The following is a 13,058-nucleotide window of genomic DNA, read 5'->3' as shown; positions in this document are numbered from 1 at the left end:
ATTATCTGGGGTGAGCTGATCTACATATATATGTTTCTCAGTCACAGATTATATACACCTAACTAAATAGCCTTTGTAAATATTTATTAAATTGCATTATTCTTGTGATTGATCCAGCGGTTTGCAAAACTACTGTATTTTCCGGCGTATAAGACGACTTATATATGCCCCCTATACGCCCTATATGCCGGGTATGGTCGCCCTATACGGTGGGGGGGGGCTCAAAAATGGCCTGCATCCCCACCGTATGGGGCGAATTTCACCTGAATTTCTCCCTAGCAGCCGAGCGTCTAATCGGAGATGCTTGGCTGCTTGGGAGAGCTTCGGAAGAATGACAGAGGCTTCGGGTACTTCCGGAGCCTCCCAAAGCCTCTTTTATTTTTCCAAAGCTCGGCTGCTGGGGAATGCTTCGGGAATCCTTAGCACAGTCAGTGTATGTCACACTGGCTGCGTCGGCAACGGGAGCAGAGGAGAAGATGGGCGGAGGCTGGGAAGGGGCCCAGGAAGGGGCTGTGGTCAGGCAGGGGTTAACATATTCCAGCGTATAAGGCGAATCCCTGACAATCTGATTAAAAGTCAGGTGTGGTCTTATACGCCCAGTCGCCTTATATGCCAGAAAATATGGTATTCCTTAAAGTGTTATTTCCTTAAAGAGTATTGCTTAAAGGGGTATTCCAATCTCAACTAATATAGTTATACTTGTATTTTTGAAAATACATAATTTTAGCAAACTTGCCTCCTCTTCCTGTTATGCTGCCCTTTTAGTCCTGTTGTTGACAGCTCATTTTCAAGGTTACAGACCACCACTCTGCTCTAAAAACAGTGGTCTGGCAGGTGTATATATATATATATAATATATATATATCATTTATTTATTACAGTATATCTCACTATACCAGTGGCATATCTTCCATGGAGGAAGGCCAGGCAGCTGCTATGAGGCCCAGATCGCAGGGGGCCCCCCCACTGTCAGAGAGCGGCCTGCAATACCCTCCCCTTCTGAGAGCCACCCACAGGGAGCAACCCATAAACCTCTGCCCCCTGCCCCAGTGTGTCCTGGTAAGTCAGCCAGCTTTCCCAGCATCTTGTATAGTAGCCAGTGTAATGGAGGTCACTTAAGCTTTCCTAGCATCTTGCATAATAATCAGTATAATGGAGGTCAGCCAGTTTCCTAGCATCTTGTATAGTAGTCAGAGTAATGGAGGTCATCCAGCTTTCCCAGCATCTTGTATAGTAGTAAGTATAATGGAGGTCACACAGCTTTCCCAGCATCTTGTATAGTAGTCAGTATAATGGAGGTCACCCAGCTTTCCCAGCATCTTGTATAGTAGTCAGTATAATGGAGGTCACCCAGCTTTCCTAGCATCTTGTATAGTAGTAAGTATAATGGGGTCACCCAGCTTCCCTAGCATCTTGTATTGTAGTCAGTATTATGGTCAACCCCCCCCCCCCCCCCGGAATAAGAGTGGTCCCTAAACAACACCCACCCACATACTGTCTTAGAGCCACCCCCACCAGCAGGGCCTCCAAAAGTCCTGCTAACCATCACTCCCACCCCAAGGCGGCTGAGGGGGAAAGCAGCACTGTGCCTGGTGAGTATGTTGGGGGCCCCATACAGTTTTTTTTGCCATGGGGCCCTATGAATCTTATTTACGCCCCTATACATCTACATTATAACTATAAATTTTAGAGCATTGCGGTGGTCTGTAACCTTGACAACGAGCTATCAACAACAGGAGCAGAAGAGCAGCATATCAGGAGAAGACAAGCTTGCTAAATTATGTATAATATGGTTTTTATTAAACGTTTAAAACAACAATACAAGACAAGCTATACATTTGCATAGTGTTGAGGAACATGACAATAAATGCAGAGATGTTACATGACATCTATGCTGCATATTACATATCATGTGCTCAGTTTGCCAAACCTAGCATATTTTATTTGCAAAAATAATTAACTTGATGAGTCCTACAAGTAACTGTGTTAGCTGAGATGAGAATACTCCTTGAGGCTATGTTCACACACAGCATTGTTGCTCATTTAATGGCAAATAATTACCATTATTTTAAAACAACAGTAGTTATTTGCCAGTAAATGACGGCCATTCACTCAACAGTGTGGGAACACAGCCTTTCTGTGTTTTTAATCCATTCCTGGTTTTGGTTGCAAAATCCTGTGCAAAAATAATGTGTGAACAGTATTAATAAATCTCCCCCATAAAATAAAAAAAATAAAATGACTCCTGATGAATGCAATAATCTTAACACAAATATATAGAACAATTAGAATATGCAATAAATTATCACATGAGTTTATTTCACCAGACTACATTGTTGTAGTGCTCTATACCAAGCAGTTCTTGCTTTCTGTTCAGTGGTTGAGGACGGCAAGGGTTAAGCTTTTGTAGGTGTGTTCGGTTGGGAGGGATGTGAAAGGAGGGAGGGAGCAGCTGCCAGTGAAAGGGTTAGAAAAGGAAAAGCTATAGTATGCCTGGTGGAAACTTCAGGGAAGACCTCGGGAACAGAGCAGCTATGGACAATCATATAGGAGCCTGTATAGGTGCTGTGTCCTAGTCTGGAGAATTCTGTAAAGAGCTGACGGGAAAACTAGTCACCATGCTGAGATCTCTGCACTGTCTCGCTGGGTGCAGCAGCTGCTGGCTGTGGTGAAAGCTTTTACTGAGCTAAGCCTGGCAGCAGGGCAATAAGTCCAGGCCATTACAACTGACTACGGCAGAATGCCACCATGTATAAATCCCAGCTTATTGTGCATCCTCTATCCCCCTGCATGCCAGCAATGAAGTATATGGTCCTGCTGTGAGATTGCCTCTATAAGATTATGTTCACGTGTCGTTTTTTGCTATTGTTTGAAAACAAAAAATGTCCAATTTATATCAGTTTCTTCTATTGAATTCAAGAGTAAAGGCCTGACAGTTCACATAGTAGCTGTTTATGTTTAAGTAAGTTCTTTTTTTTTAAATATACTCTTTTGTGCCTAAATGCTTAAAACCCCCCTCCCCCCCAAAAAAAAATAAAAAAATAAGTAAATCAAACAATACTGCAGCTGTATATCAATAGCTGAAATCTATCTTGTTGCGCAGCAAAAAGTCAGTATAGCCCTGGCCTAATGATGTCATTACGATTTATGGTAATGCCTTGGCAACAGTTAAGGCCCTAATACACCCAGCAATTATTGCATACAGATATTCGCTATGACGATCGATCGCTAGTGAATACTAGTGATTTAGTAGTGAATGATGCTGAGGTTACTACATTCACTGATTGATGTTATGAACGATTATTTTTGCGATGTTTTATGGTCGCTAGTCATTCTTCAGGATGACCCACACAACATGTTTTATCTGCAAACAACTTAATAGACAAATAGATATGCGAATGATTGGCGAACTACCAACGGTAACTTAACTTGTTAAACAAGCAATTTTCAAACAATAATCGCTCCGTGTAATAGGGCCTTTATTTTAATACAATGGCCGTTATAGTAAAATAACGACAATTATTTGCCATTAAATGACGTCCATCCACTCACTTTCAGCAGTGTGTGAACATAGCCTTTCTGTGTCTTCAATCCACTCCTGGCTTTGGTTGCAAAATACTAAACAAAAAGTTACGGAGTTACAAAACCTAACCCAAACTGGAGTCAAGAGTCATGTTGGAAGAACGTGGTCATGTTTTCCTAATGCTTGATAACCCCTTTAAGCACAAACTGAACTTATAAAAAGGACATTTATTTACTTCAATGTGTCAATAGGATTTTGTTACATTCATTGCCAAGGGCTTAACATAAAAAGTGCTAATGCCCCACAATACTATTACTGTTGGGATAAACAGCCTGCCTTAAAATCATGTTGTAACATAGAGGATCTGAAATGTCCCACCTTTCCATACCTTAAAGGGAAGGTCCGGATAAGAAAAAAATTCCTTTCTATAGATGTCCCAATATAATGTATTATTGCATCTGCACAGTTCTGCTGCGCTGCTAGTTGATTGACATCCAGGAAGTAAAAATACAAACAAACTGGCCTCTATGCAATATGTAGGCAGGAGAAACAGGGCGTTCTGAGCATGCACTGCAAAGACTACTCAGAAATGTAGTCTGATAGCAACTATCTCCTTCCACAAAAATATGGATTACGGATGCATTACGGATGGTCCTGAAAACCTACTGAGAGTGAGAATGAGGCCTTATACAACTCCACATTTATTACCCAGTTCTGTAGACTTTAGAAATTGAAGGATCACCTTGTGTATTTTGGGCCTGCCTTCTTTTTATTTAGAATGTTTTGCAAGTACCTTTTGTTTTAGTTTTGCTGAGAAATTGTAATGCCAAAATAATAGGATCCACCCCTAAAAGATTCCATTTTGAAAACTACACCCCTGAATGCATTCATTTAGGGGTGCAGTAAGACAGAACTCCTGACATACCAGTACAGTGGAAATCTCCTACAATGGACTCCATTGTAAAACTGCATCCTGAAGACATTCATGTAGGAGCGTAGTGAGCTTTTGTGACCCTACAGGAGTTTTGGAAAAATATATGGCATTGGGCTGTAAAAATTAAATAATGGGACTTGTGTAGTTTTAGCTTAAAATGTTTTATTTTCAAAAGAAGATATTGAAGAAAAAGCAGCATTTTGTCACTTTCTCCCGAGTACACAGGTACTCTATATATACAAGGTCAAAAGTCTTTGGACACCCTTTTATTGCAAAAACTAAAAGGGAAAATGACGTATCTAAATACCCTAGCAAGTAGTTGATGATGGTGTCTGTGATGAATATGGACAGCCCTGTCCCTATTCATGTGTGTAGTTATATTATATGTGGTTATGAAAGTAAAACACTATAGACTGTTATGTGTATTCCACTCACTATACTTTAGCTTGTCCAAACATCATAAACTCTGAGCAGTTTATTGAGGGTCTCTGGTCAGGAAACACTAGGCCTGGTTTATTGAGGGTCTCAGGAAACCTGGAGTTCTTAACCACTTCAAAGAATGGATAGACCCACTGAAGCACAACACCCCCCAACCATAGGACAATGGTTCAATTAAAGGACATATGCAATGAGGTGTCCCTGGTCCTTCCCCATTATCACCTAATCAGCCAATTAGGGACAACTCATTATCCTAATCACCTATTGGGTGGCTCGGAAATCTGAGCTGAGTTTTGACTGTATAAAACATGGTGCCAACAGCTAAACTTGGTGGCAGTGGAGGGGGTCAGTCTGACTGAGCTGCGATCCATGATTTCCCCTACCCCCTGGGAAGGCAACAACTATTGTAAGTGTTAGATAGTTTATGCTTATTTCTCCCTTTTATTTTATACTGTTATTGCATGTATGTGTGTCATCTTATTTACCTTATTTTTGTAAGCACTGTACCTTTTTGTCTATTAAAGCTTAAAACTTTAATAAGTTTGGTCCTTGTATGCTCTAAGAATCCATAGCCTTTGGATGTTGTGTTTTAACCCTGTGAGAGCCAGTGAGTGGTGTTGTGGGTTGACAGTGTCCTTTCACACTTAATTTGAAAGGTGGTGGCAACGTGTGTGTTGGGGTGCTGGGACTGTGTTGAGGTGTGATTTATGCTCAATTTGCCACCTGAGTGGAAGGTGAGTGCAAGATTGAGTGAGTGGAAATAGATTAACCCCTTGCAGTGGCATCCCCGTCACGTGCTAGTAAGTGTGTACGTGACAGTGTCTATCTTTTGGGCTATGTCCAACTATTAGCCAATGGCTGATTACAGCATGGCATAGCACAATTATCGAGCCACGTAATAGGCTCGGTAGGTGAGTGACAATCTAGCACATCGTCCCTCCCTTACCCTACGCATTTTGTCAACTAATACGGTCTTTAGAATTAGAGCACTTGTAGGAAAACCCAAAAAGGTCCAATTATGCTGTAGCAGTCCAGGACCTTCTCAAGCTGGTCCAGCGCCATCCTGAGCCAGTCCCACCAGACATTGTCGGAAGCCTTTTTGGTGTCTAAGGCCAGTAGGATCAGACCTTCTCCTGTTAGAAACGTGCTTATATTGGAAACTGCTAAATGATTTCTGACAGACCCCACTTGTTAGGGTGCAATCAAAGAAGGTAGCAATAGAAAGCTTAGCAATTAGAATCTTGGAATCTAACTTCAGGTCTACATTAAAAAGAGAAATGTGAGGAAGGTAACAGAGATTTTTTAGGGTTTTAGAAGCAGTTTTAATATGTGTTTGATGTGTTATGTCGGGGCAGTTGGCCAGTATGTAGGAGACCAATATAGTAAGACAGCAAGGTAGGTGTAATCGGATGATAACGGATAGGACCGTTCCCATTTAGATCAATGTGAAATATTACTGAGCAAACTCTGTAACCTTTGAAGAGGTAATTCCATAGGGAGCTGCTATTGTCTTATACTGGTGCCATCTACCTACCTACACATAACTGTAATTCTAAGCAGATTACTTTACAGCAGCCTCCTCTTATGACCACAGACAGACCCTGGATAAGTACCTTTTGTTGGCAAATCCCTGTTAAAAACTTTAGAATGATGTGTGATGGAAATAATTCTAAGCTTTTAATTCACACTCCAGAATTATTTTAAACTTCAGACTTAGGCCCCAAATATAATTGAGGCCATAGACCATATTCACAAAAATCAATTCTGACCCCAGAAAGGGTGTGTACAGAGCTCAGACAGATATTATTGAATAGTGTGGCATGCTATTTTGCTTCTGCTTATCACAACAGGAAAAAGATTCTGATAAACAGCATTTTGTATTTCTTTTTTGAAAAGTTGTAGGGCTCACACACACTATATACTATGGCGCTATACTCACTTTGAGTTTGGGCTTCATAGTAAGGCTATGTTCACATGTAGTAAGAGACTGGCCGTTCCGTGACCGGGCCGGTTTTAGAAAAGATCATCCCGGCCAGTACTGATCTTTAGGGCCGCAGAGTTCTGATGCAGACGCATTTGTGCACACCCGCATCAGAACTCTCCACAGCACACAATAGAGTCTGCGGCCAGAGCCGCTCACTCTATTGTGTGAACTGACAGGGTTTTCTGCGTCCGCTATTCAATGAATAGCAGCGCAGAAAACTGACATGTCAGTTTTCTACGGCGCCGCCAGGGATCCCAGTCGGAGTGTATACCCTGTGCATTGCTCCCACAAGGTGATGTTGGACTTTTCTTTGTTTATTGGAATGTCCCTGAGACATGGCAACAGTTTTATGTAACAACAGTAACACTTTAACTCCTGTTTTATTTTTCTAACATGTCCTCCAAATGATCAGAATAGGCCTTCTCGGGACTTGGGATAATTTCTTTATTTCGTTATTCGAGTTATGTATTTCCACTATAAGGCCATGTTCACACAACGTAAGTTAAGTATTAATCGCGGCAGTTGTTGCCGATTGGCAACTCAGCTGTGATTAATACTTAAAAAAAGACAAATTTGGTCAGCTCTCCTAGAACGTTGCACGTTGCTATGGCTGAAGTTGCAAACACAAATACACAGCTCACCGCAATGGCAAGATACAGACCCATTACAGACATGCAAATAGTTAAAAGCAGCTCCCCCAACTGCTAAAAAAAAATTCCAACAAAGATAATGAGGCTTTTGGTTACCATTTGCAAAAGGTGTAAAATACTCCACCACGTTACAGTGGCCTCATACCGGGGCAGACCCTACACTGTACTAAGGCCTCTCCATGGCGTGTAATACGCCTATGCTCTGGGCATGCAAGATCCATCTTATGGGTACGTTCACACTTACCGGATCCGCAGCGTATTTTCCGCTGTGGATCCGCAGCAGATTTCATTTAAATAACTGAACACAGCATCAAATCTGCACCATCAAATCTGCTGCGGATCTGCTGCAGATCTGCTGCGGATCCTGTAGGTGTGAACGCACCCTATACCTGCAAAAGTAATTACACCACCTGGGTGGGACAGGTGGAGTGCACGACCAAGTAGATTCAGCCACTGCCCCCATCTGGAATACAGAAAAAAAGACAAATTTGGTCAGCTCTCCTAGAACACCATTCACACTAGGCAGGAGCACGTTGCTATGGCTGAAGTTGCAAACACACAAAAACACAAAAAAATGCAACAGCCCAACGCAATCGCAAGATACAGACCCACTACAGACATGAAAATAGTTAAAAGCAGCCCCCCCAACTGCTAAAAAAAATTTCCACAAAAATAATGATTAATACTTAACTTACATTGTGCTGCAGCTAGAGGGAATCCTGGCCGGACATGTCAGTTTTCTGCGGCCGCTATTCATTGAATAGCGGCCGCAGACAACCTGTCAGTTCACGCAATGAAGCGTGTGGCGAATTAATCAGAAGTGAAGATGATCCGGCTGGTACTGCAGTACCTGCTGGGATGATCTTCTGTGACACCAGCCATTCTGTGACCTGGCCGGTCTCTTACACCATGTGAACATTGCCTAACAGAAGATACGATAGTTACAGGGAATAACAGTCTTAACAAGTAATTTAGCTGTTACTAGCAGGGCTGTGCTGAGTTCAGTTAGACCCAGCAGCATGGTCATGCAACCTGTCACCTAGGAATCTCCAGATCCCTGGGTTGTATGATTGCTTACACTCATGTGAGTGCTCTCAACAAAGCAATCACGATGGACATGTTTCTGACAGCAGGTACCTGACCCCCAGCTGCACTATACATATGTTATTGTAGAATGCCTTACATGCACAGCACTCTAGAATAAAGCACTGTAAGGCAGCGGCTGGAAAAGTCTGCAATGGTAAATATATCCCGGCTAGGTTCTTGGCATACACCTGGAGAGACGCAGGCGCATGTTACCAAGGTATGGAGCCTTGGTGAAATAAGAGCCTTTAGATGGTGTCAGCGGTGTTAGGCAGCTGATACGTGTAGTGTTAGATTGACTGTTTCAGTCAGTTCCGAGCCGGCTCTTATTGGGAGCAGGCAAAGTGTTGGGTGGGTGCCTGCTCCCCATGTTCCAGGCCGGGACTTGTTGGGTATATCTACTGTAAGTTAGCAAGTCAGCTGACTAGGGGTGGCTACTACCCTGGACTAACTGTTTGTAGCCAGTATCTGCCACACATGGTTCTGTTTGGTTTTCTACAAGGTATAGTGAGGGAACTTACCTGTATAGTAAGTGCTCAGACAAGCAGGTTTTTCCTCTATGTTCTGCATGTGTTACTGCTGTATGCACCTTATGCTGTAATAAACCCATAATACGGGAAAACCCTGCATTTGCAAGAAAGACTGCTCCTATCTCTGTGCCATAACAAGGACTATGCTACGATCCCAGAGCTGTAAAGCTCACAGCACATTAAAGGGGTTGTCCAGGACTTTTCAATAAACTAGCATTGCATTGACCTCTGTATACTGTACACTTTTACTATTTATTTCTAGCTCTTTTTGTGTTCTCAGCCTCACATGACCACTCCGCTTGTGATTTCTTTACTTCCTGTTATGTCACAATTAATATCTGTTTCCTGTCCCTCCTATTGGCTGGCTAGAGTTCCTGCCACTGTAGGTGGAGCTAATATTGGAGCTCAGTAAAAGCTGTAGCAGAAAGAGCAGCATGACATTGAGGTGAGCAGGGGCTGATAGCTACCTTGTGGTTGGCACAGTGGTTAGCCTTGTTATCTTGTAGTTTTGGACTCCCACAAAACACAACAATCACTAAGCTCAGAGGCCAGGGTTTCACTCCCCTGGCTGATCAACTTAGGTGTTGTGTGTGCTCACTGATTGTTGACTGACAGCTGACTCACCAGTAAGCTGTCAGTATCTGTGCAGGACCTAGAGCCTCAGCCCCAATCAAGCCTGAGGCTGAGACTACAGGTTGCATAAGTACCAGCATTTGTATCATGTTCCTGCCTGCGATAGTATCTAGCTCCTAGTTTACTTGACCCAGTGCTTTCCTCCATTTATTATCTGGTTACCTGACTTCGGCTATTAACCCTTTGACTACCCCTCTGGACACAATTTTGTACTTTGCTGCTCGGTTGGTTTTGACTTGGAATCCTGACTTTCCCTTTATTGTGTTGTGTATTGTCTTGTTTTGTTCTGTGTTCCACTCAGTTAGATCAGGGACTGCCGCCCAGTTGTCCGTTGCTATTAGAGCTTCTGAGGCAAGCAGGTAGGGACAGTGGGGCGGGTGCCAGCTTCAGGGCTCACCTGTCCTTGTGTTTCCCTGTCCCTATCCTAACAAAAGGTCTGTGGAGCCTTGGTTGCGAGTCTCAAAACACGGGAATAGCAAGATATCCCTCCAGGAAAGTAAAACCTGTTGCCAAGGGGTGCCTCCTAGTGGGGAGATCAACAAACCACTCTGATATGTAGCCCCTTAAATCCCACTTGGTTGTGAGTATTGGGGCACAAATAGGGAAATACCAGGGTAGCCCCTTTGGCATCAAAGTCTAACTCAGTTTTGAGTATTGCAACATGACAAGGGTTTACCAAAGCCAAGCATCCATCCACAGACAGCTGTTTCAGCGTATTTGCCCCTCGTCAGTGTGGAGCAGGATTCTGGCTAACTGGGTCAATGAAAAGTAGACCAATAAAACACTACAAGCACTGAGCAAAAAAAATCCAATCCAGTACTCATTCAAGAGTCCCCATTGATACATTGCTCCCTATAAAATTTGAATATGCAAGAAAGGGGTCTGTGGAGCCCCTGCTCTTCACCATTTCACCATTTCATGCTGCCCTTTTTGCTGCAGCTTCTACTTCCCTCCAATAATAGCTCTCCGTAAAATCAATGTGAAATTCCAGCCAGCCCTCGGGAGGGACACCTGCCCCACCCACCTAATGACTCCTCCTGTGATTGTGTTCGATAGAAGGAACAGGAAACAGATACTGAATGTGACTTCACACCAAGTAAAGAAATCACAAGCTCAGTGGTCATGTGTAAGACCGAGAACACAAGAAGAGTTAGAAATAAATAATGAAAGTGTATATAGAACATACAACTCCCACAGAAGTCAATGCAATGCTAGTTTATAGAAAAATCCCGGAAAACCCCTTTAACCCTTAGAGGATTGGGCCAATTTAAATGTTTGCAATTTCGTTTTTTCCTCCTTGTGCTTAAAAGGCCATAGCAGTTGCATTTTTTCGCCTAGGAACCCATATAAGCCCTTATTTTTTGCGCCACTAATTGTACTTTGCAGTAACGGGCTGAATTTGTTCATAAAGTACACTGCAAAATCAGGAAAAATTTTAATGTGTGGTGAAATTGAAGAAAAACTAAACATTTTTTTGCCCTTGGGTCATTATGATTACAACGATATGTAACATGTATAACTTTTATTTTATTTGATGATTGGCTTTTAACAAATTCAAACCATTGTTAACAAATCTATGTTCCTTAAAAACGCTCTATTCCCATGCTTATAGCACTTTTATCCTTTGGTCTATTGCGCCATGATGTTTACTTTCTATTGGTAACTTGACTGCGCATATGCGAGTTTTGGATCACTTTGTATTACAATTTTTCTGGATTTTATGCGACCAAAAATGTGATCCCTCCACTAGACACCAGGGATGAGGCTGCAAATAGTAATGAGATGCAGCTGTATTACTTAAATAGTGGGCACAGCAATCGGACCGTGCCCGCTAATAGCTGCGGTCCTGGGCTACATGTGGCACCCGGGACCGTGTCCTCGCTCTGAACACTCCTAGACGGCCCAGGACGTATGGGTACACCCAGGGTCGTCTAGGGGTTAATGACCACTGTAAAAAGGTGTGTCCATGGCCATTAAGAGGTTGAGTTATGTTCACATTGTGCTTTGTGCATATGTTGGGCATTTTGTGCTGAGAAATGCTCCAGGCATCTACTGTACATTTTTGGATCCATTGTACTTCATAGGAGTCAATGGTCAATGTATGCAGCTATATAGCATGTACGTTTAGTTGCATATGGATCTATTCTCAACATATATGTTGGTAGGTAGTGGGAATAAGATCCTTACAGCTAGAAGGAGGATCTGCATACTTACGTTTCTTACTTACAACTGTTTGTAGTTATTACTATTTATTTTATTTCTAAATACAATAATAGATTCGTTATACATAAAATCACAGAAAGGTAAACACTCCTTTTCTCTTGTGACTTGACCACTAGAATTTCAAGCAGTTTCGATTTAACTGGAGAGGGGCTGAGGTTGAAAGCTGATTTAATCGACCTTGCTGTGTATCGATTACTCTTGTCTAGCTTTTCTGTGTGTTTGGGCTCCATCCATCATCATGCTTGATGGCTCTAGGTGGGAGTGGATCTGCTGGATATAGTAGTGGGATGAAGGGGGAGGGTGTATACAGAGAGGAGGTGTTGGCCTGGTTGATAAATAATGTAAAGGAAATCTGCTGCTTCCAAGAACAGAAAAATAAAGGGCTGATCCTTGAGTTTAGCTTCTCTACAGACAATTAAGGCTGAATACATATAAATTGCAGTTTTTCTTTTTGTACTGTTAAAGATGCTGTATCAGAAGTTTTAAATTTCACGTGCTGGGTTTGATTCTACAGTATACATTGTTTTATGGACATACTGATGGATCACACATTGTGTTGTTTTCTAGGTCTTTTGTTCGACATAAATTCATAATGTATTTACAGTATGTGTTTTTTTACAAGGTCAGATACTATTTTGTGGCATTCATTGATCTGTGAGTTGTACTTAATTGTATGTAATTTATTATAATAATTTACAGTAAAATGCCAAGAGTCTGAGAATGACAACTAATGATAAAAATACTCTGACAGTTCATTGTGTTTTCTGTCACTGCTTACACAATTTAAAAGCTGTGATGCTATATTTAGTACTGCAAAACATGGTTTAAATGATAGAATAAAGTGTATCTGTCATTTTAGGTGACTTTTCAAGCTATGCTGCCATGTGTGTGCACTATATCTGGCAATTATATATCTTGTATAAGAAATGAGAGGTACCCTTTAAAGCAGATTCCATAGGTGAGAATACTATTTATTCTAAACATAACAGTCTTCAAAGCAAAATCTGATAATATATGTCAATTTATTGTAATAAACAGTGATAAAAATGTAATAGAAAAT

This window comes from Dendropsophus ebraccatus, chromosome 3 (genome assembly GCF_027789765.1).
Source record: "Dendropsophus ebraccatus isolate aDenEbr1 chromosome 3, aDenEbr1.pat, whole genome shotgun sequence".
Lineage (NCBI taxonomy): Eukaryota > Metazoa > Chordata > Amphibia > Anura > Hylidae > Dendropsophus > Dendropsophus ebraccatus.
This window is presented reverse-complemented; position numbering follows the sequence as displayed.